The sequence below is a fragment of the Corapipo altera genome, unplaced genomic scaffold (assembly GCF_003945725.1).
Source record: "Corapipo altera isolate COAL_440 unplaced genomic scaffold, ASM394572v1 61553, whole genome shotgun sequence".
Classification (NCBI taxonomy): domain Eukaryota; kingdom Metazoa; phylum Chordata; class Aves; order Passeriformes; family Pipridae; genus Corapipo; species Corapipo altera.
The window spans coordinates 987,167-1,007,882 of NW_020884918.1; the positions used below are offsets into that span (position 1 = coordinate 987,167).

General features: G+C 41.2%; 1 protein-coding gene and 1 long non-coding RNA gene across 17 annotated transcripts in view; one reads left to right on the forward strand and one right to left on the reverse strand.

Moving 5' to 3' along the window:
• CELF4 (CUGBP Elav-like family member 4) overlaps positions 1-20,716 on the reverse strand; it is a 700,139-nt gene that overhangs the window by 482,207 nt on the left and 197,216 nt on the right. The gene's annotated exons all lie outside the window — the stretch shown is intronic.
• Positions 3,500-9,705, forward strand: LOC113953203. The gene is made up of 3 exons (XR_003529774.1): positions 3,500-3,573; positions 6,545-6,618; positions 9,632-9,705. It is a non-coding gene; the product is annotated as an uncharacterized LOC113953203 (long non-coding RNA).

Consider the following 20,716-nt stretch of genomic DNA (forward strand, 5'->3'; position numbering starts at 1 on the left):
GAATTGCAACTAAAACAAGGAAAAGAAGCACCAGATCTCGTTTTACAGCACAGTGTAGAAACTAACCTAGTCCTGTTAATCATTTTGAAAGACTAACTCTGGAAGGATTTGGCTTCAAGTTCATGTATGTACATTAAATGTATAGAATGATTTTTTTTAGTCATAAGATAATAAAATGCACTAATCCACTTTGTCTCACCAGTGCTACAGAACACAGTTTTGTGCCCACAAGATACATGCTTGAAAACATCCTGGTATAGGTACAGCAATAAGCCTTGGATGCAAACTTAGGTTTTATTCCAGTATGAAAATATGTGTTATACCCTTCCAAGCATTGTAGGGTTATGAACATGTTTTCTTTCCTGTCTTTAGTACATGTGTTTGGCAGGCTGAAAAATAGTGTCTCTCTGTTTTCTTTGGAGAATAAAAAAAGGGGGAAGTTACCTTCTGTTGAATGGTGACATGATGACAACATGGGAATGAAAACACAATGTACTGTGATTCTATGTAAACCTCTCTGTACTCCTCTGCTGATGGAACGACAACCATCTTGGACCTCACTCTAGTTTTCAACCATCTATCCTTTCACAAAATGCTCTGGATCAGAGAGAGGGAATGACAAGAGATAAGGGCAAGGCTTAAAGAAGAATGAATGATAAACCTGGTAGACTGGATTGGATTTAGAGATACCCACTGCAAGGAAAAGGAGAATTTTCTTTGTAGTGTTCCCATTCTTGGAGTTTTGTAGGTAAGAGCTGAAGAACAGGTAAGAGGATTTATAGGAGTTGTTGGTGATGTTGGATTAATGCTATTAATCAGAAGGTAAAAACTGTCATCCTGGGTCAGACTAAAAGTCTGTAACAAAATAACCTGTTTCTGACAGTGACCTGTAACAGATGTTTGGGGAAAGTGTATAAACCCATGGCACTTACAGAGTGATCTTTCCCCTGGCTGTACTCTCGTGTCTGAAATCAGCAGTTTAGAAACTTCCTGGGTTTTCATTTCTCAGACTTGCAGAAGTTTTGTGTGTAAAACATTACAGAATCCAGCAGTGAAATCAGGCATTGCTGATGTGTACTGCTGGAAGCCATTCTCCATCTCAAGAATGAAAGAACAGTTTGATAATGTTACTCCAAACAGGCTTTAGTCCTTGACTAAAACCACCACTGGCATATAGCGAGAGCCTGTTATTTTTATTCCGGGGTGCCATTTAAGCTCCAGGACTGTCAGATCTTACCAAAATGCATGAACCTACCAACATGTATAAACCCAGTGAGTTACATGCTGAAGGGACACAGGAAGATTTCAAAGCTCCCTTCTCTGCGAGTTCATAAATTATGATAAACCTGTTCACCCAGGATCTCTCGAAAAACTCTTCTCTATGTAATGTCCTTGTACCACTCTTGCTGGGTCATCGGCTAGCAAGGCGGCCAACACACTCTGCCCCAGTAGCGTTACACAAAACTGATCCTAAGCAGTGATCAAAGAAAAGCAGAAGGGCAAAGCACCAGCAGAACAAAGAAGATAAGGACCACAGAAATCCATCAAATTTTAAAATGCATTGGATGCACTAACGTCTCAGAGGAGACTCAGATAAGGACGAAAGTAGCTCTTCTTACATATTCCTTCAAGGCTGAACTTTGACGCACAGACTTACTTACTCTCCAACAGGTTTGTTCACCTCTTTGTTAATTCAAGAGCCTTTTCCTTGTAATGGAGAGATTTAATTTTGCTGACCTCTGTTGATGATTAAAAAATAAGAACTAAAATCGAAGTGCTGCTGTGTGTGTTTCTCTACCGATCATACAAATCTCACTTGCCTCTGTTAGCTCCTATCACTCTAATTTCATCTAAGACAGACCTTCTGTGTGTGCCTCTAAAACAATCTTGTCACTGCTGTGTTCAGGCCTTGTTTCTATATTCCATATTTCCTGACATCAGGTAAAACCTCCCTTTTTTTCTTGTCTATTCCCATTAGTTTCTATTATAGTTGTTTTCTTTCCTTATACCTTTTAATTCCCCTTTTTCTCTAATTCGCTGTCTCTGTACTGGTATTGTTTAACTCTCAGGAAGTATTTTGGGACATGCTTGATTGAAAAAGATAGAGAAGATTAAATTCAAACCGTTCTATATTTTTACCTTCATTCTTCCGCTTTCCCCTACCAGTATAATATCTGTAATAACTGAAGTATTTATATATTTAGTGTTTTCACAACATTTTTTTCAGTCAAAATATTCTAAATTCATTGGTTTAAAACTAAGAAGTAGTAACATATGTGATGGATCTAAAAAGGATTCTAGATTTCTTCATTAAAACATGCTGTATTATTTTAATTGTATTATTTATATAACACTCCTCATGTTTTCTGGAATTTTAAAATAAATTCATGTTACAGTTATAACTTCTCTTTGATGTTATGTGGAATGCCTAAAGTATTTTGGGCTTTTATTTCTTTCTTTTCAAGAAGCATTTGAGACATTGACTTATTTACAGAGACGGAATTTTCAGGGGGAAACGATTAGATATGAGGCTTTGGTCATTACAAATTTAACCCCCAGATAATCCTCATTCTCCTTAACTGAAAACTTGAATCAAATGGATTTTACTTCCTTTTTATTCTGTACATGGAATGGTAGGTTTTTTTCCCCTCCTTAGAAAGCTGTGCAGCATGTCAGGGTGTTAGAATTAGATGGTATTTAAGGTCCCTTCCAACTCAAACCATTCTATGATTCCATGACTCTACAGCAACCCTGAGGGGAAAAAAAAAAAAGAGAAAATCAGCCTTCCACCTGGAGTTTTGACTCATATTCTCTTTCCTTCAAGTCTGACTTATTTGCGAAAACTTCTAATAAACATGAATCTGACAGTCAGCCTAATACGCTGGAATCAAAAGCTATTATTGACTTTACCATATTGATCAATGGTGGCCCAAGCCCCGTAATAGATTACGGTGTTTCTCTCTAAACTCAACTGCTCAACTGTTCGCTCTCTGCATTAAATGAATGCTCCTCTGTCAGGAAGTGTTAAAATGACCTGGTTCAGAGCCTCTTGCTCCAGGCCTTGCCCTTCCATGGATTGGGTACATGATGCACTTCCAGAGCCACGTAAACACTGAAGCAGCAGGTTGCTACTTCTTTTTGGAGGTGTGTTTCATGTGGTACTTTGCTACTGGATCAAACCCCTGTTTTGTCCACTCTTAGCAATGCACCCATCCCATTTCTCATGGTACATGTCACCAGCATCCATACTGCTGTGGGCTCCACTGTGGGCTGTATCCTCATCGTTTAGACTGGGTATTGAGCCACAGGGAGGCTTATTGGCCTCTCACACAGAAAGCTCATGCCTAAGAGGGAGTTTGAAGCCACTTCTTTCATGTCAGCAGCAGGCGTACGAAATGTTGACTAGCTCCTCTCTCCATATGTTCCTTAAACCAACCTTCTACTCCCAGCTCTAAGCTCCAAGAGTGTCGCTAGGTGAAGATAATCTTCCTCTGCTTGAGGAGTATGGTAGGATGACTTTTCCATCAGTCTGAGCTCATAGGAACACGGAAAAGGAATATCTTATGCCTAAAGGTGAGTTACACTTCATCAGACTGCGCAGTCATGGTCTTCTCTGTGCCATCTGGAGGTGATAACTGCAATAAGTCCGGAACAACACCAACCTCCTCCAATAAGCAACAACAGCAACTAACTGGAAGGCAGTCCCCATATTTTGTGCTGTTGTGGGATGGCATTTTAGGCCTATGATCAATTCGGCTAAGGTCCTAGTGGAAGCAATGTTTCATGAGGGATTCAGAAAACACAGGCAATTTTGCTATTTCTACAGCTGCCCCTTCTCTTGAAGCCAAGAAAAAAGAAAAAAAAGGCAACCACTGCTCATGTCTTGTAAAAATATGCAATTCAGAAATACTTAAATGCAGAAATGTCTAAGGAAAATTTCTTCTTCTCTGAACAAAAAGATGTAATCGGTACTGAACAGCCAGTTTCAAAAGTGTTTCAATATTATCTTTTCACAGGAAAAAATTATACATAATGTTCAAGAAAAGTGAAATGAACACATAAATGCTGTTTTCAGTGACACCTTATATTTTTCCCAGATTGCTCTCCTAAGTTAGAATATTTCCACAGGATTTAATCAGAATAGAAGCAAAAAATTAAAGGAAGGCAGAGATGTTGAGTGATCCACTCAAGATAGGTCTTGATTTTTCAGTGAGACCCAAGCAGGTCAGGAGCAAGGTGTGTACAGGATCTACCCAGAGGAAAGCTAACACTGCTCTTCCCTGAGAGCAAGCCCAGAGCCAACATTTCCAGATCTATAAATAAACAGTCTTTCCTTCAAACTGGAAGAAAACAAAACTATGCTGTGAAGCAAACAACGGACACTGGTATTGAAATTAAAAGGATGTGGAGAACATGAGAGTTTTAGAACAGGTGGCATCAAACCCTTCCTGAGCAAGTCAAGGGCTCGGCGTCCCCAAAGCAACTCGGCAGAGAGCTCCCCAAAGCAATCTCTTACACAGTCTTCTGTAGTATGTAAATTTATTGAAATACAGTCCCCTTTGTCTACTGGGAGATGAGTGCGCTGTGATCCGTCCTCTCAACCCACACTGACACAGGCAGCTGACATAGTGGTTTTGAAGATTTCCCTTTTGTTTTTGCTGCCAGCTCGTGGGAGGGGGAGAGAAAGAGGAAGGGGAAAGAGGAGGGTGTAACGCGCCTGCAAGTGTGTGTAGGCAGGCCAAGAGAATCTGTGCCACTGAACACCCAGATGGCAGGAAAAATTCACCTTTTACTAACTGGATCAGCGGCAGATTTTTATAGCGTGTGGGTGGGAGAGAGGGCAGGGGCTGTGAGGAGGATGCAGAAAAAGCAGAGCATGTAAATGCACATATGTTTGCACCAGAAAGAGGGAAAGAAGGGCACACGGTGGATGAACAGGCTTCTCTCTGCATGTGTAGAGCTGTACAGGGGACAGAAGCTGAGTTACGGCTGTGTGCTTCAGGAGCAGAAGTCCAAACACCCCACAAACTTCTCCTCTGCCCTCCTGTGCAGAGGCACACAGGAGGTCTCCAGCTCCTGTTACCCTTGCAAGGTATGTTACAGGACAATTTCCTTCTCCCCAGATCCCTTGAAATGAACTTTGAAAATAGTAAAGGTTGTCTGTCTTGAGCTGTACTTTGTCTACACCCCTTGAGGAGACACAGTCCATGTGCAATCCAAGGCTCATTTGGATTCTATGACTTCATACTCCTGACCACGAGACTGTGCCCCTGCCTACGCCTCTTTGCAATCTGAATTCCTGGGTTTAGGAAGAAATAAGCCAGTGAAAATCTTTCAAACCTACTTTTCTGGGCTCCCATATATCTACGTTACTAAACTAAACAAGGCCATGGACTGTTCTTTGACCTTGCAAGCATGAAATCCTTGCACATGTGTAGTTAAACTTTCTACCTTCTCCCCAAAACTGAATGGACTGAGTCCCACTTGCCTGAAACAATCTGTGTCATCCCTTAGACTATACCTGGGGATGATGGCAGAGTGATAACAAGCATGGACACAAAACATAGCAAGAGGCATGCTAACAGCAAAATAGTATGGACAGACCCTTGCCACAGAATCACAGAATAGTTAAGGTTGGAAGGGAACTCTGAATGTCATCTTGTCCAACTCCTCTGCTCAAGCAGTGTCACCTTCTTGTCAGTGCTTGAGCCTGTACCCCTAATTCACCAGAGTACAGGGATCCTTAGGAAGTCCTAACTCTTTCATCTTCAGGGTTTGAATCACACAGTTTCCACTCATAGTTTCCATTTATCTGAGCTACCTGACATGCTGGATGGCTTGTGGTTCTTGTCACTCAAATACAACTCAGAGAGACAAGAACTTTGGCTGGAGCAGGTGAAGTTTGCTTTGACTGGGAACATATGGGATACACATAAACAGTTCCCCAAAGATGCAATTAAATACTTCTAAATATCCCACACTAATTGTGTGCCTGAACCAGTACTGATGCTCATCCTAAAGGTATCTGGAGATCCACGAAATTCTCTCTGTGATAGTAGGTGTAATGAAATGCATGGAAGATAGCTCAAGGCCATGACCATCTCACTTTGGGGGTATTTCTTAAAGATTTGTAATTGAGATCTGTTAAAAGACTGACTCCAGTGAGATCTGACTAGACTTGGGAAGATGTAAGCCTTTTGGTGGCTGAAAAAAAAAGGGAGAGAGGGATCATTTTAAGCTCGGTTGGAGTAAGTATGCAAAACTTCACAAAGAAAATCTGATAAAGAATGATCTTAGTCATCTTCAACAGGGACTGTGCTGTGATCTTACATCTCTGATGTCCTCAAGCTATGGGTCCTAGGTGTTGTGTTTCAAGATAGAATGGACCATTTTGATAATTATTTTGACTTTCTGGTAACAGAGTTTAAGTCAGTAAGTCTCAGACTGAAAAAGTGTCCTCTGTATCCCTCAATCAGCAGAACAAGCAGAACTCTGTGCACATAGAAATATTTTGCCCACTATCTGTTTTCTGATAACTATACAGGAAAAGACTGAAGTCTTCATTCTTGATTCAGCCTGAGCCACCAAAGAGATTCCCTGCACTGTGTTAACAGACAGGTATGTAAAAACAACTGGCACGTGCCATGGGGGAAATCTCTAACAACACCTCAACAGTGAGTATCAAGGCAAACCTTTTCCAGTGCCTTCAAGAGAAACCTGAAAGCAAATGAAAATGGGGAAAAATAATCCTCTCACGTCTCCCTCTCCGAAGGCAGCAGATGCTTTAAAATTCACCAGACAAGGTCTGCCTTGTAGCAGACAGTAGGGCGGAGAGGGTGGCTGCTCCTCTGCTCCCCAGGCCTGCTCCCAGGGATCTGCATGTGCAATTTTGGCATTTCCATAGATCTGTTTGATTGTTATGCAGATATTTGGTACAGGGAGCTGGGTTTGTTCCCTGACCTTCCCTCTGTGGGGGAAGGAGCCTTGTGCATGGCAAACAGCATGTCACACTGGCCATCCTTAATCCACCAACTGGCCAGTGACCAGGAACTGCTGCGAGCAGCTCTTCCAGCTACCTCCAGCAGTTTAATGGCCCACTTGTGTTACACAGAAATGTATTTCTCTGTCTGGAGATTACAAACGTGGGGTTTGACTCTCCACCCTCCCTCTAGCATTCTTTCCCTGACCCGGGGTGAGGTTATTCCCCACGAGAGGAGAAACCCTGCTGTAGAATTTGTTGTGTTAGAGGAAAGGGGCACCAGATGATCAGCATCAGTAATCAATGGTGAGAAACTCAATCCTTGTCCCAATTATGCTCCTGCTCATGTGAAATGAGAGCTGAGTATTTCCATCTCTGCTTATAATGAACCACACCTTAACAAGGGCCTGCTTCTAAGTCCTCTGAAGTCATCTCCCTGTCTTCAGGAGCTTCAGGCCCATAAGGAGTTATCTTCTTCATAGACAATAGAATGATTATTAGATGCACAAATCAGTGCAATGGCACTGACTTCTATGAAACCAGGTCAAAGTACATTAATGGAGAACTATTTCAGGAGCTTCTCTAACGAAGGAAGACAGTATTCCCTGCAAGAACACAACATGGCTGCAGCTTCTGGACAAGTTCTGTTGAGCCATTGCTGTATCTCCCAATACCTTCCATGAAGTATTTTGCACAGTTTTGATCTCAAAAGAACTACTTAAAATATATGTGAACTTTTATTTGCAGAGTGTTTATTTTCCTGTTTTTGGAAAAGGAAAATATAAAAAAAATTACACTACTGTAACAAAATAGGTTAAAGATTCCTTGGGTCAAAGGGACTTGTATATTGGTGGCAATACGCAAAGTCCACACCTCTAAGTACTTATTGTAATGAAAAAAAAAATATCTCTCAATAGTATATATAATGTTATATATATATATATATATATATACACACACATATATGTATATATAAAATCAACTACCCAGTCTGACTTCATTCAAGGTGCTGCAAGTGTCATTTACTGTGTATCTCTTTCCTTTCTCAGCACTTTAGGTGTTGTCACAGACACGCTAAATGGTCAGTCAAGGAAGCTCATTCTGAACAGGTCTCCTCCCTCACGATGTTTTCCCTGAACACTTGTGATTTTACCAACTCATACTCTTAGGTGACAATGCATCATATAATGTAAAATTCTGTTGATATAGAGCAGATTTAATGAAAAATATATTTTACACTTTGCACTTCATCCCGAACTGGAAAGCAAAAGTCACTTTTTTCCCTAAATATAAGCATTGGGCCCCTCTGAGATACTCTGACACCCAAACATTTGATATTTGAATTTGAGATAGTCTTCCCATTACAGATAAATCATTTTGAATGGATTGTCATTGGAACCAAGTATTTAAGATGATTATTTTAAGGACAGACAGGCTACTCATTCCCTCCGCTGACCCTAGAAGGGGTGTTGATAATCAGCTCAGATGTAAATATCTGTCTTTTAGACATTTAAACAAACCCTGTTCCTGAAACTCAGCTTGAGTGGGGAAGTGGAAAAGGCTTTGTTTGTACTGCAGACTTCTGTGGGCAACACTACAAGTAGAAGATCCCTGATCCCTACTGTGACGCAGGTGAAGCTACTCCTGCCAGTTTAGGAGCTCACTGAGCTCATGTAGGGAGTCTTTAGTCGTCCCCATACTCTGAAGAGATTTACTGTTGCATCTGTGTTTGTGCCAAGAAAACTTATCCTAGTTTCTGAGTTGTGTAAAAGCTCATACCATGGATAAGATTGAGCTGGCATTATCAGAACTAAAAACAAGAATGTATCACCAGAATATTTTAATATCTCTCTGAATACACTGACTTTAAATGCAGATTTAAGCCAGATTCACCAGAATCTGAGCTGCCACACAACACGGGATGGGTTCGACAGAAAACTGCGTCCAGTTTCATGTGAAACTAACCAGAAGAAAAAAAACCAAACCACAAAACCATCAAACCAAGATAACAACAACAAAAACAACAACAACAAAAAGAAAGAGCTGACTTAAAAATTTGGAAGGGAAAGTATCAAACAAAGCAAAACAGCTGTGCTGCAAATAACACTAGTGTTTTTTGTTTTCATGAAGAAAGATCCCTTCAACAAAACAAAATTTAAAAAAAGTATGTTTGCCTGTATCGTTATTCAAGACGAATTCCCAGATTCTCTGAGTACATGGATAACACTCTTCATTTGGGTTTTAAACCACAGGAGTATCCTACTGTGGACAATGGCAGTATGTAGGAGATTGTGTAGTGAAGGAATAACCTGAGTCCTGCCTTACAGCTTTACTATCCAGCTGATTTCCCCAGGCACTGATGCAAACATCTGGGCATTCATGTGCATGTTGACATTTATTTCTTTATTTTTTAATGCCATGGGGAATTGAGGATTAGGTTTGTTATTTCCACTAACCAGGTATTAAAATACCTTGAGCTGATCACGCCCTTTCTGAGTTTTGACTCAAAATCACTAGGTAGAGGGAGGATGACACAGCCCTAGGAAATAGTAAGAGAGATTAATGCAAGCCACAGCGGCAGCACAAACAGCACCCAGATGTAATGCACCGAGTAAACAACTTTTCTTTTTCCTTCCTTTCACATCGTGGTAGACGAGCCACCAGAGGGAGTCCAAGAGATCTCCAAGAACTGCAGGATAAACAGATCAGCTTTTGGCAAAATGAGGGTAATTTAGCATTTTCTACCGGGGGCTGCAGAGTTCAAACCAATGTGAGCTACTTTAGGTCACTGCAAAATCTTCATCGCGGCAAGATTTCTCAGAAAAGCTAAATCAGACTTAATTTACAGTTTAACTTTTCCAAGAAAACAAAGGGAATAAAGAAGCAAGTTGATATTTTTAGTATTATTGTTGATGATAAAAATGTATTTCTAATTAAATAATATTATGTGTTTCTAGATCAATGGAATGAAAAAGAAGGTCAGGTGACCGGAATACAAAGGGCAAATGGTGCCTTATCTCTGCCACTGTACACTTGCTCATGTGTATGGAAATACAGATATTTAAATACAAGAACGTTGTGTACTGTTCAGTCTTACTGCTTGGTAGCAGGGGATGAGACACGAGGTTTCACGCTTCCTTTCAACTTCCAGTCTGACTGCAATGATGGAGGAGGAAACCAGCTCTCCCAGGGGACTAGAAAGGGGTGAAGCACATCACAGGCTGCTGTTTATAGCTGTGATGGATAAATAACGGGCTTAGGGACATGGTTTTGTGGTGGACTTGGAAGTGCTGTGTTAATGGTTGAGCTTGATCTTAAAAAGGTCTTTTCCAACCTAAATGATTCTACAGTAATATGTCAGGTTAGTGAGACAGTACCACTGTGGAATTAACTCATTTCCCTCCTTGTAAGGTAGGGCAAGGAATAACACTGGTAGGCCAGAATTATTCACATGCCAAAAAACCAGGGTTGTACTCTGTTACAGATATTATGCGGAAAAAGTCACCACATAAATGTCGGGAAGAACATCTTACTCAGATCCTACTCCTCTTCTCTGGTCTCAGTTGGGACTATCACCTTAATGTCCAAAAGTTGAGCATTTTTCTTCAACATGGAGCTACAAAAGTCTTGCTTTTACCTTCCTTCTAGAGACTGTTGGCTGGAGAGCCAAAAAGTTCCTTTTTATCCAACCTGTCTTTTGTCCTACAGTAGTGAAATCCTACAAGACTGGTCTGAAAACAGATGGGTTTCTGCAGAGTATTGACATTTTCAGGAGGAAATGCTTGTATATGTGGAGGAGGAAGGGATTCATATATTCCTGGGTAATATGGGGCAGATTGTGTTTGCAATATCATGCTGGTAGTGGTAGCTGAGCTGTTCTGTACAAGAAAATATAGTCAAAATAGGTGAGGCAAGGGAAAGGTGAAAGAGGAGCTAAGAGATGTGACTGTGGCTATAGAGTGGACTAGTGGCAGAGAACACCCTCATCCACTACACTAAAAAGACTGTTCCTTCACCATATTTGAATTTTCCACTTCTCCCATGGCTGTATTGGATTGAATATGATATTTCTACAGGCCTCTATAGAAGAGTAAAGAGCTGAGATATTAAAAATAAATGGTGAGATGCTCAGGACAGTGATTTGTCAAGGAAATCGGGCTAAAGTTGGAGATGAATGGCTCAAGTGACACCTCCTGGGCCAAAATCCATCCAAAGTCTGTGAGGTGAGACTTGAAAAAGAAGCTTGACCTCTTCCTCCTATGCAAGGAGTGTGAGATAACATTCCCTGTCAAGCTGTCTGTTCTCTGGATCAGCAGATTAGTTGGAATGATTAGAAGAAAAGAAAGGATATTTTCCACTCATTTATTTACAAATTGTACCTAATGAATTATTGATCAGGCGAGTAGACCTCTGCACAGCCTTCTAGGAATCTGTCCTTTCCAAGTCACACTCGTGGCCCCCTGGCCCAGTAGGGCAAGTGGAGATGTTTCAGCCCTCACACTAATGGGGTATTTGGCTGCAGAGGACACTGTTGTTTTTCTACAGCTTTTTTCAGTGCAAAATGAATCTCATTAATTTAACTGAAAAGCAACAGAAATGGGGACAAAAAAAGCCAAAGCTATGCATCTGTATGAGATAAAATGTTATAACCATCACTCTAAATCAGAAAAATAATTTCCCTGTTGTTGAAGTAGGTGAAGGATAAACACAAGATTCAAAGCCAAGAGATTTGAGCTCCTTCCTTGTCTCTGCCACTGAAACACTGAGCAGATCACTGGCTGTATTAGCCAACGTAACTACCTGTCAACAATAAGAGTGCACAACCTGTGCAGGTCTCATCCATGGCTCTCTTCACAGCCACTGGACATGGAACCAAGAGCCACACCAGCCTGGAGTTTAATTTATCCAACTAAACACTGGTGTCTGCTCAAGGCCAGTGTGAGTCATGCCCTAAAACTCACCATCTGTCCTTCTCACCTCTCCATTATCTGTGAAGGGAAATGAGGAATAGAAGCCTACACTGTATGGACCTAATCTACCTTGATCAAGTGAACACCACCACTGATTAATCTGTGTCCCAGTATTTCTTGTTCTTGTCTGTTTTGTCTCTGCGTGTGTGAGTGTAAACCCTAGGCCTTATTGTCACATACGTGCAGGTTAACACAATACACTTTTATCTGCACCCTTTTGTTTCAATACTTCTTTGAGAAAGAGATGAACTAAAAATATAGGCATCAGAATATGGATCCTGGATAATAATGTGGTCTTGGATTCCACTGTACACAATACAGTGAGGCCCCAGTTTTCATGGTTGCCCCTTATCCTGCACTCTCAGACAGCAACAGCTTGAGCTGTTCCATGCAAGACCTTTCACCAGCGCAGGGCAACATCAAGGTATTGAATTTAATGGCAATAATTTAAATTGTATGGTTGAATATCTGTTTCTAATCTAAACAGCAAACATTTATGCTTCATGTAACCTCAGCTTTATTTTTTTCAAGGGAAAATAATAACTTTTTATTTATTATTATTGGGCTTTTGCATAGCTGGCAAGAAGGTTAGAGTCAGTCTCTTTCTCTCTCCTCCTCTCTGAATACCAGCTGTTCTTCATGAGGGGATATATGAGCAGTTTTATACAGTTTTAATATCCACCAGAAATTACATCTCACTGCCTTTAGGGACTGAACCTTTAAAATTCAATTTCAAATAAATATAATTATAAAATAAGGCAGAGAAAAAAAGGGCAAGAGAGGGAAAGAGAGTATCAAAATTCAGTTCCTTGCTATAAGAGCTTCAGGGCACAGCCAGTGGGGCTGTGTTCTTTAGCAACAGTAAGAAAAATGGCCTGGGGCTCTGAGATTAGCATGTTGATGTTTTGGTCACCTCTCTCTCTCTATGAAGCCAGAGATGGCAAAATCCCATGCTGCAAAGAAGGAAGGGGAGCAGGAGATTTGCAGAGGAAGTTTTCATATCTTCCCCAAATCTGGCATGATTGGAGAAATATTGAAAGAGAAGAGAATGAAAACAAAACATGAAACAGCTGAAAGAAAGAAAGGAGGACTGCTGAAGTATCATCTCAGGTTCTTTCCACAGAAAAGATACCTACCTCCAAACAAAGTAGGGTCTCCGAGAACACAGCTGTAATTCTGGCAGAAAAAAACCAACCAAACTACAAGCACTAAAAAATCAACCATTCCAAGACCAACATTGCGGCTTGTTAATTTCCCTCAAAATATGACAGGGAGTAGATCATCTTGTTTTTAAAATGTAAGACTAGTGTAACTGTGTGGACATATCAGTCCTCAGAGAAGCATTGAATTTTACTTGAATGTGCAGTGTTTCTAACAAAGGTATTATTTTTAACTGCAGCAGACTTCACATTAACATTAAATTAAGAAAGTCCTTTCTTACAGGTCTGGATAGACCTGACCTGATAGGTGTTTCTTCTGCTTAGTGAAGCAAAGGAAAACAAAACATATTTAGCATTTAGCAGCAGTGGTCTGCTATTTATTGCTAGTAATACATAACATAGTGCTGTAACAACTGTTGGGACCCCAGTCAATGCTCATCCTGAGTATAACAGGCTGTGTTAGCAGGAGAAACAGATGCTCAGAAAGTGCAGGTAGGTGAGGGAGAGGTTGTAGGATAGGACTTTGTTCCCTTGTCCCTCAGATTATCCTGAATCCAGGGAGCACAAACATATTGAAAAAATCATTTCAAATCTGAGGATGGCCTGGTTGCAATTATGGCTCACCAGTTTGGTTGGAAATATCACTGGTTCTATTGGATTGATGAACAAATTCATGTTCATTGGCAAAAATAAATACAAAGGAGTGGCTTAGAAAGAAGAGGAGGTACTTGCACCCTCCACACTGGCAACAGATGCTCAAGGCACTCAGCAATTTGCAAGACAACTTTTGCATGTAGGTGCCCAATTCCATGCCTGGTACCCCTCCCCCGTGTGCTCCCTCTGCCTCGCTTCCTGGGAGGGATCTACTCTGCCCCAAAGAGAACATTAACACTTCAGAAAAGATGCACATAGTGTAAGGCATATGATCATAGGCTGTTTGGACCATGTGTAGGCTGGGCTCCAGGAGCTTATTTCTGATTTTCTGAACTAAATCTAAGAATGTATGTCCTCTGGAAATCAAGGGAAAGAAGACATTATGGGAAGAAATTTCATTGACAATTCTCAAAGTTTAGGCCAATCAAATGACATAGTTGTGAAAGACTGAGCATCCCTGAGGATTTCTGAGAACTCGAAAAGTACCTAAAAAGAGGGAAACAGGTTTACTAGTCACAAGTGGAATTAGTAAACTAGAAAATAAACTGAAAAGACCAAACACTTCTTCGGGTCACAAATCTCACGAAGTTGCTCAGAGGCCCAGGTCTTGCCTGGAGCAGATTTTGTTACAAGTTCTGTTCTGGGACCCAGTGATCCCAGGAAACCTTTTTCCTTTTCTGTAGCAGTTTTGTCAGTCGCTGCTGGGACTTCAGTGGAAATCCTTGGAAGTAGATTTCCTCTACAGCCTTTCCACATCACGCTCCGATGACCAACTTTGCTCAGTACAATCTGCCCAACCGCAGCAGGACACAGTCACAAATCAGTCGGCACTTAGGGAGCCCCTTCACTTTTATCTCACCTTGCTCTCCGTCTGCTCCCTTCCCAGGCCTTGTCCTTTCTTACACAAGTTGTGTATCATCAGATAAGCAAGTAAATATCATTTCGGAGAGCTGCCCCCTCTCGCCATGCATCTGAATGAGCACCAGGTTTGCAGTTATTTGTTTAGCCACTGAGCTGAACAAATTAGATTAACACAACACATGCAGCGAGGGGAGGAGGACACGAGGAGGGGGGGCCCTTCTGACAGAGGCAGGAAAGATGCTGGGGAAGTGCTGTTGTCATGGCAATTAACCCTGTCTTGGAAACGGTGTCCTTCGTTCCCCCAGAAAATCTACTAGGTGATTCCCCTTTCTTCTCCTTTCTGTGTGCTGCAGAACTGGGGCAGAGCTGCACAGGATCAAAGCTGTGCTTCAGAGCTCGGGAGGTTGTGACAGTTGCGGTTGTGTGAGGAGAGATGTGTGGGAGAAACTTCCTTCTGCTAAATTCGGTGACACACTGTTAACAAGACAATACAACAGCAGGGTTGGTTGCTGTTTTCTCTCCCTTTCTCTATTTTTTTTACAGCCCAATGAGACCTTTCATTGTATTTCAAATGTGTTTCTTTTAAAGCTGTTGTGAAGATTCCCTCCTACTGTTTCCACTGCTCTTCCTCTTCTTTCACTGCAGCTGATAAGCATCTCACTCTATCGCGTCCTGTTTTATACACAGCATGGGGTTGTGGCAAAACAGCTTGCTCTTCCCCCTTTGAGATGGGCATCTCAGAAGAAGTCCACTCTTACACAGCCAACTAGTCACCCACATCTCTAATTTCAGGGAAACTTGGCATGTTCTTAACCCACGGAGCTGGAAAACAGGGCAAAACTTTTCCAAGGCATACTCTCTGTTGGTGTAAATCAGTACAGCTCCTCTGAGGTCAAAAGGCTTGCTGTCAAGAAGGACTAGATTAAAGTGTGGGTACATGAGAAAAGTTGTTATCTGTGTTTTATAGATGGCACAGAGTCAGAAAAGGGTGATTTACATGGAATCACTGCCCTGGGAGCAACCAGAAATTTCCTGCAATGTAAACCAGCAAGTCAAACACAGAACCTCTCTGGTATGAAGCAGCAGTGACCATCTTTAAAACATTGCTCTGGATAGCCCAGAGACTGGTACATTTTCCGAGTGGAAATTACCAAAAAGACCATAGGGAAATTGAATTTGTCAAAAGATAACTTTGCCTGTGTTCTACAACTTTGACTTGGAGCTGGTATTTTTTTCAACTCTGCCCCTCTCATTGAAAGGTCTGGAAGCAGTGACCTCTCACTGTTGGAGACACAGCACTGAATTGTGATCTTCTGTTTCTGAGATAAACTCCTCTGCAAAGGGGGGAAAAGTGCACCCAGTGTGTGAGAACATCTCAGTGATTCCTCGTCCACCACAGAAAAAAAACAGGCAAGTGCTTAAGTAATTGGAAATGGGATGAATCTAATTGCAAGAAAAGCTTTACTAGATTAATCAATTTAATGTCACCTCTGATAATTCTTGAAGCAATTCCATGTAGATAATCAGGATGTATTGATAATCCAAACTAATCAAGAGCTGTGGAGTGATGGAAAAGACTTTTTCTTCAGCATACTATGGTTACAAAAAGACACATGGAAGACTAAAACAAGAATTTTTTTTTCCTTTCTTTTTTCTTTTTCTTTTTTCCTTTTAACGAAATCTGTCTCTAGAAAATTTTAGTCTGGTAGAAAAGAATTCAAATAACTCTGTTTATCTAAGCAAACTGGAAAAGGCCTGTTCTTTTTCAGGATATTCACAGATTCTCTAGTATTTTCAAGTAGTCTTCAAACTGAAACAGGGAACTGCAGCCACCAGGAATTAACTGGCACCAATAACGTTCACAGCAAGAATTCTCTGCTTCTCAGTGGAAACTTGCAAGAAGGGCTGGTGGGTGTCCAGGCAAAAGGCTGAGCTCAGTTAGAAAAAACTTGTGAGGTTTATCAGTTAGAAAGCATTGAATCTGCCCCTGTATGTGGTAACAATGACCAAAACGAAGCTCTGGAGTCAGTAAAAAAAACAGTCTTGGAGGAATCTATGAGCTTTTAGACACTGTGACTGAGCAAGTTATGGTTCATACCAGGTTTAGAAGGGATAATGCATGTATGAGCAGCGGCAGAAAAAGCAGGGTGAAGGCAACCATTTCTCAGTGCTCTCCCTGCTGCAGGTGTAAAGGAGGGTGTTAGATGGGATGTCAGAGAATACAAAGCCAAGAGTTAACTAGTTTGTTTGCTGCTTACAAGACTGAATGGTCCTTAGAGGCACTGCTATCTAAAGAGGCTTCCAGCTCCTAAATGGCATTGCAGAGGGAGGTTCCTGAACCACTATGTTTATATACAGAAAATTATACGTCCTCCTGCCCAGAAAGGTGCTTCATGGCTTCTGCTGTGGCCAGAGAAGAGAGCTGACAATGAGAGGAGAGATGCTTATTATAGGGCTGACATCTCCCTGTTTTTAACATTTAACAGCTGAGATCACTTTGTAGATTCCTCAGGGCAGTGGGAAACAGAGCTGATGTGGACCTTTTGGTGAGGGATTTTTTTTATTTAAAAATAATTCTGATTTTTTAATTTGCTTTTCTACTGTCCCATCTTAACATTCAAAGAAACCAATTTCCTAAAATGTGAACCCCCCCCCATGCTAAATATACTGGATTTCCCAGGGTGTAATTCCTCTTAGCCAAATTCAGCAGAAATCCCTGCACTTTTCCATAACCCAGTAGGCTGCCATAATCTGCTGCAGTATAGCAAGAGAGAGAATGTAACTGATGTTTAAGGCAGGCATCTGGAGAACCAGACTCCTAGGTTTTGTCTCTGCTTCCATCAACAACATGGCAGCATCGTTTTCATTAAATCTCTTAGGACAGAACTTTCAAAAGCAGAGTGTTTAAGCTCGGACACCTCCATAGGTCTTCTGAGGTCTGCAATCATCGAACCTAAGGCCTTTCGGTGGCCTTTGAGTGTCAAACCATGAATAAAAGCATTTATGCCACGCCTCTAATATGATATCTAGGCAGCTCTGTCATTCCTAATTCTAAAGAGAGGTTAAAAGTATGAATCCCCAAAAGGCTACTCCTGGGAGCTGAGAGAGTTGCAAGGGGCTCTGGAGGAAGTGCCAAGAGGTCTGAGAAGTCAACATCCCACCCTTCCTTTGCACCTTCTGGGAGTAAAACTCACTCCCGTAGAGAGAATGTCCAAAACAAAGTTTTTACAGCCCTTAATTTGTGCTGGATGCTCCTCAGCAATGCTATTCCAGATGCCAAAGGCCAGCTGCAAACTCCAGAGCAAGAGCTAAAATCAATTTGCAGCCAAAGTAAAAATGCCTGGATAGCTGTCCCTGGCTCCTTTGCTTCCCAGTAAAGCCATGAAATAAGCTACTGCCTTTGGTTACATGGCTAATTTCAGAAATGAAAAGACCAGTAGCAATAAGGGCATCTCTGGCTACATATTGTGGAGCTTGAGAAAGAAGATGCCAGTAGCCTTTGCAATCCAAGCTGCCATATACCCTCTTGGAAGCAATTTCCTTCCAGTTTTTAGAGAAAATATAATAGGGCTACTTCTGTGGAAGAAATTCAATTTTAAAACATATATTCAGGTGACTGAAGAAGGGCTTAGATAAACTAGAGTGAATATTGCTGAGGGGCAAAGGAAAGAGACAGAGATTATAAAAACAATGTCAAAATCAGAGGCATCCAGAGAAGGATCTGCAAGATGAAAATATTTCCCATTATGACATAAATAAAACTGCACTTCTCTGTATCTCGAAGATGGGCATTTTATTTTCCTCTCTCTCTCTCAGATTTATAGCAAAACAAAAAAAAAAGGAAACTTTGCTTTCACAGTTGACTAGAACAGTTGAAATCCTCTGACTGTGCTAAATCCAACAAGAGCAAAGCCTGATCACCAGTGCAACATCTGCCATTTGACAGAGGCTTCTCAGAGACCTCGAACACCAGGAGCCTGCTCTCCTGCTAAGTGAACTGTTACTTTTCATGTTCGCTGTTCCTGCCGTTCCTCTGTCGTTTTAGGCTGAAGAGGACTGGTCTTATACACTTCAAGGAAGAAGGTGAAAATCTGGGGGATGTTTTCTTGTATGTACTGGTTTGTGGTTTTTTAGGTGTGGGTTCTTCTTTTTTTTTGTTTTGTTTTGTTTGTTTGTTTGTTTTAATATTGATAAACTAGAGCTATGCCTGGCATCCAGGCATCTAATATTCCTCCAAGGTGAGTTCATCCTTGTGCTGAGCACCAGCAGAAGGCTGGTATGTTGAGGACATTCCCCATCAATTAGTTGATGAGCAGGACATGGCAGGACAGCAATGGGTTTCTGCACCAAGCCTGTATGTACCCACACTGCTGATTAGGCAGGAGCAATAACACCCTCCGTGTCTGAAAAGTGACTGCTGTCCAATGCCATTATTTTCCTCTAACAATAAATAAACTTAAATAAATAATAAACAATAAATAAATGTAAACGGTGCTTTTCCCTACATGGTAGCCTAGATCTTGTCTTGGTATTGCCTTTTCAGGACTGTTCCTTGATGTCCCTGCAGGAAGTTAGACATCAGTTGGTACTTTGTACCCCAACAGGACATCTTTGGAGACTCGAAATTCCACCTACCCTTTGTAGATACAAAACAAAACATGAGAACCTGCCTGAGTTGCTCTATGGAGTTACACTGTCAAACTATACTTTGCTCTTTAGTGTACTAAAATCCAAACACATCTGTACCGAAATATCCCCTTATTTTACAAACAGAACAAATATAAAGGAGGAAGTGTGATATAGGGGGATCAGACCTCCCAAATCTCAGGTTAGTACCTTAAGTGCAAAACAATTTAACCCTCAAGGGTGTTTTGGCATTTTCATGGAGAAAAGCTCTCGGAACTTGATTTGGAATAGTAAATGCCTAAATTAAGTCAACTATGATTCAAATACATGGCACAACAGAGACAAAAGCTCACCCAGCTATGTCCTCCATCAGTAGAAGGAATGCCAATTCATGTGAAGAAACACACACACACAGAGATTACATATCTCGTCATAGTCTCAGTCATTCATAGTAAATCTGGATATACAGAGCTGTAGACTGGATGGATCCTCTATTATGACTGCTTCTTGGATTGGCAGAGGAAATACTGTAATTCCTTAAAGGCTAGGCCAGTGAGAAGGCAGCCCTGGCACTCCACTGTATTTAAAATGCTCATGTTAGCTCAAATTCTGAAATTAATAACACTGCATATTTTTGGCTGAAGTTAAATTGATCCATAATGATTTGTGCCTCTCTCCTGCCTAGTAACTTTTCATTAGACAAACAGATGTATTAATAATACTTTGGTTTGGCTTTAGCTTCTCCTAACCAACCACACTCAAAGTCTTTGTGCTGGTGGATGGCAATGGCTAAGAAAATTATTTCTTTCTGTTGCATGTGGAAACCTTTTAGCTAAAAAAGACTTGGTTACTATCACACCAGGCTTCCTTGCACTCATAGTTCCCTCTGTATAATTCATTAACTACTGTTTTTTCTTACAGGGAGTCTGTGACTCTGTGGTACATATTGGGTTATCTCTCCTTTACCCCACCTAAATTGCAAACAGTTGCCCCCAGCCCTAAGAATCATAGAAAAAAAACTTGTATGTGAATGGAAGAGCTTAAAATCTTGCATGCAAAAGATGTTGCTCTAATCCCTATGACCATCAGATGCCTGTTCAGGAATGGGATCAGAAAGTGCAATGGTTTGCCAAAAGACCAGAAACTCCAGGGTCCTAAAGGACTGGTAAAGCTGGGCTGTGGTTTACTCTGACATCTGAAGAGTTTCAGATAGTTATGGATCATGCTCTGCATTGACTATCTTTAGCATGACCATCTTTAGGACGGTCAGTCCCATTCGTGCTACACCAACACTTGACCAGGTGTCTCGCCCATTGTGCTTCAACTTTCCACTTCAAAATGAAGTTTTTCAAGTCTTCCCTGCTGAATTTGAAAGCTCTTTAGGGCAGTGCTCACCTCCTCCTAGATGTTTGAATAGTGCCTACGGTACTGGGGCTCTGATAATGGGTGTGTTGTCTCCAAACTAC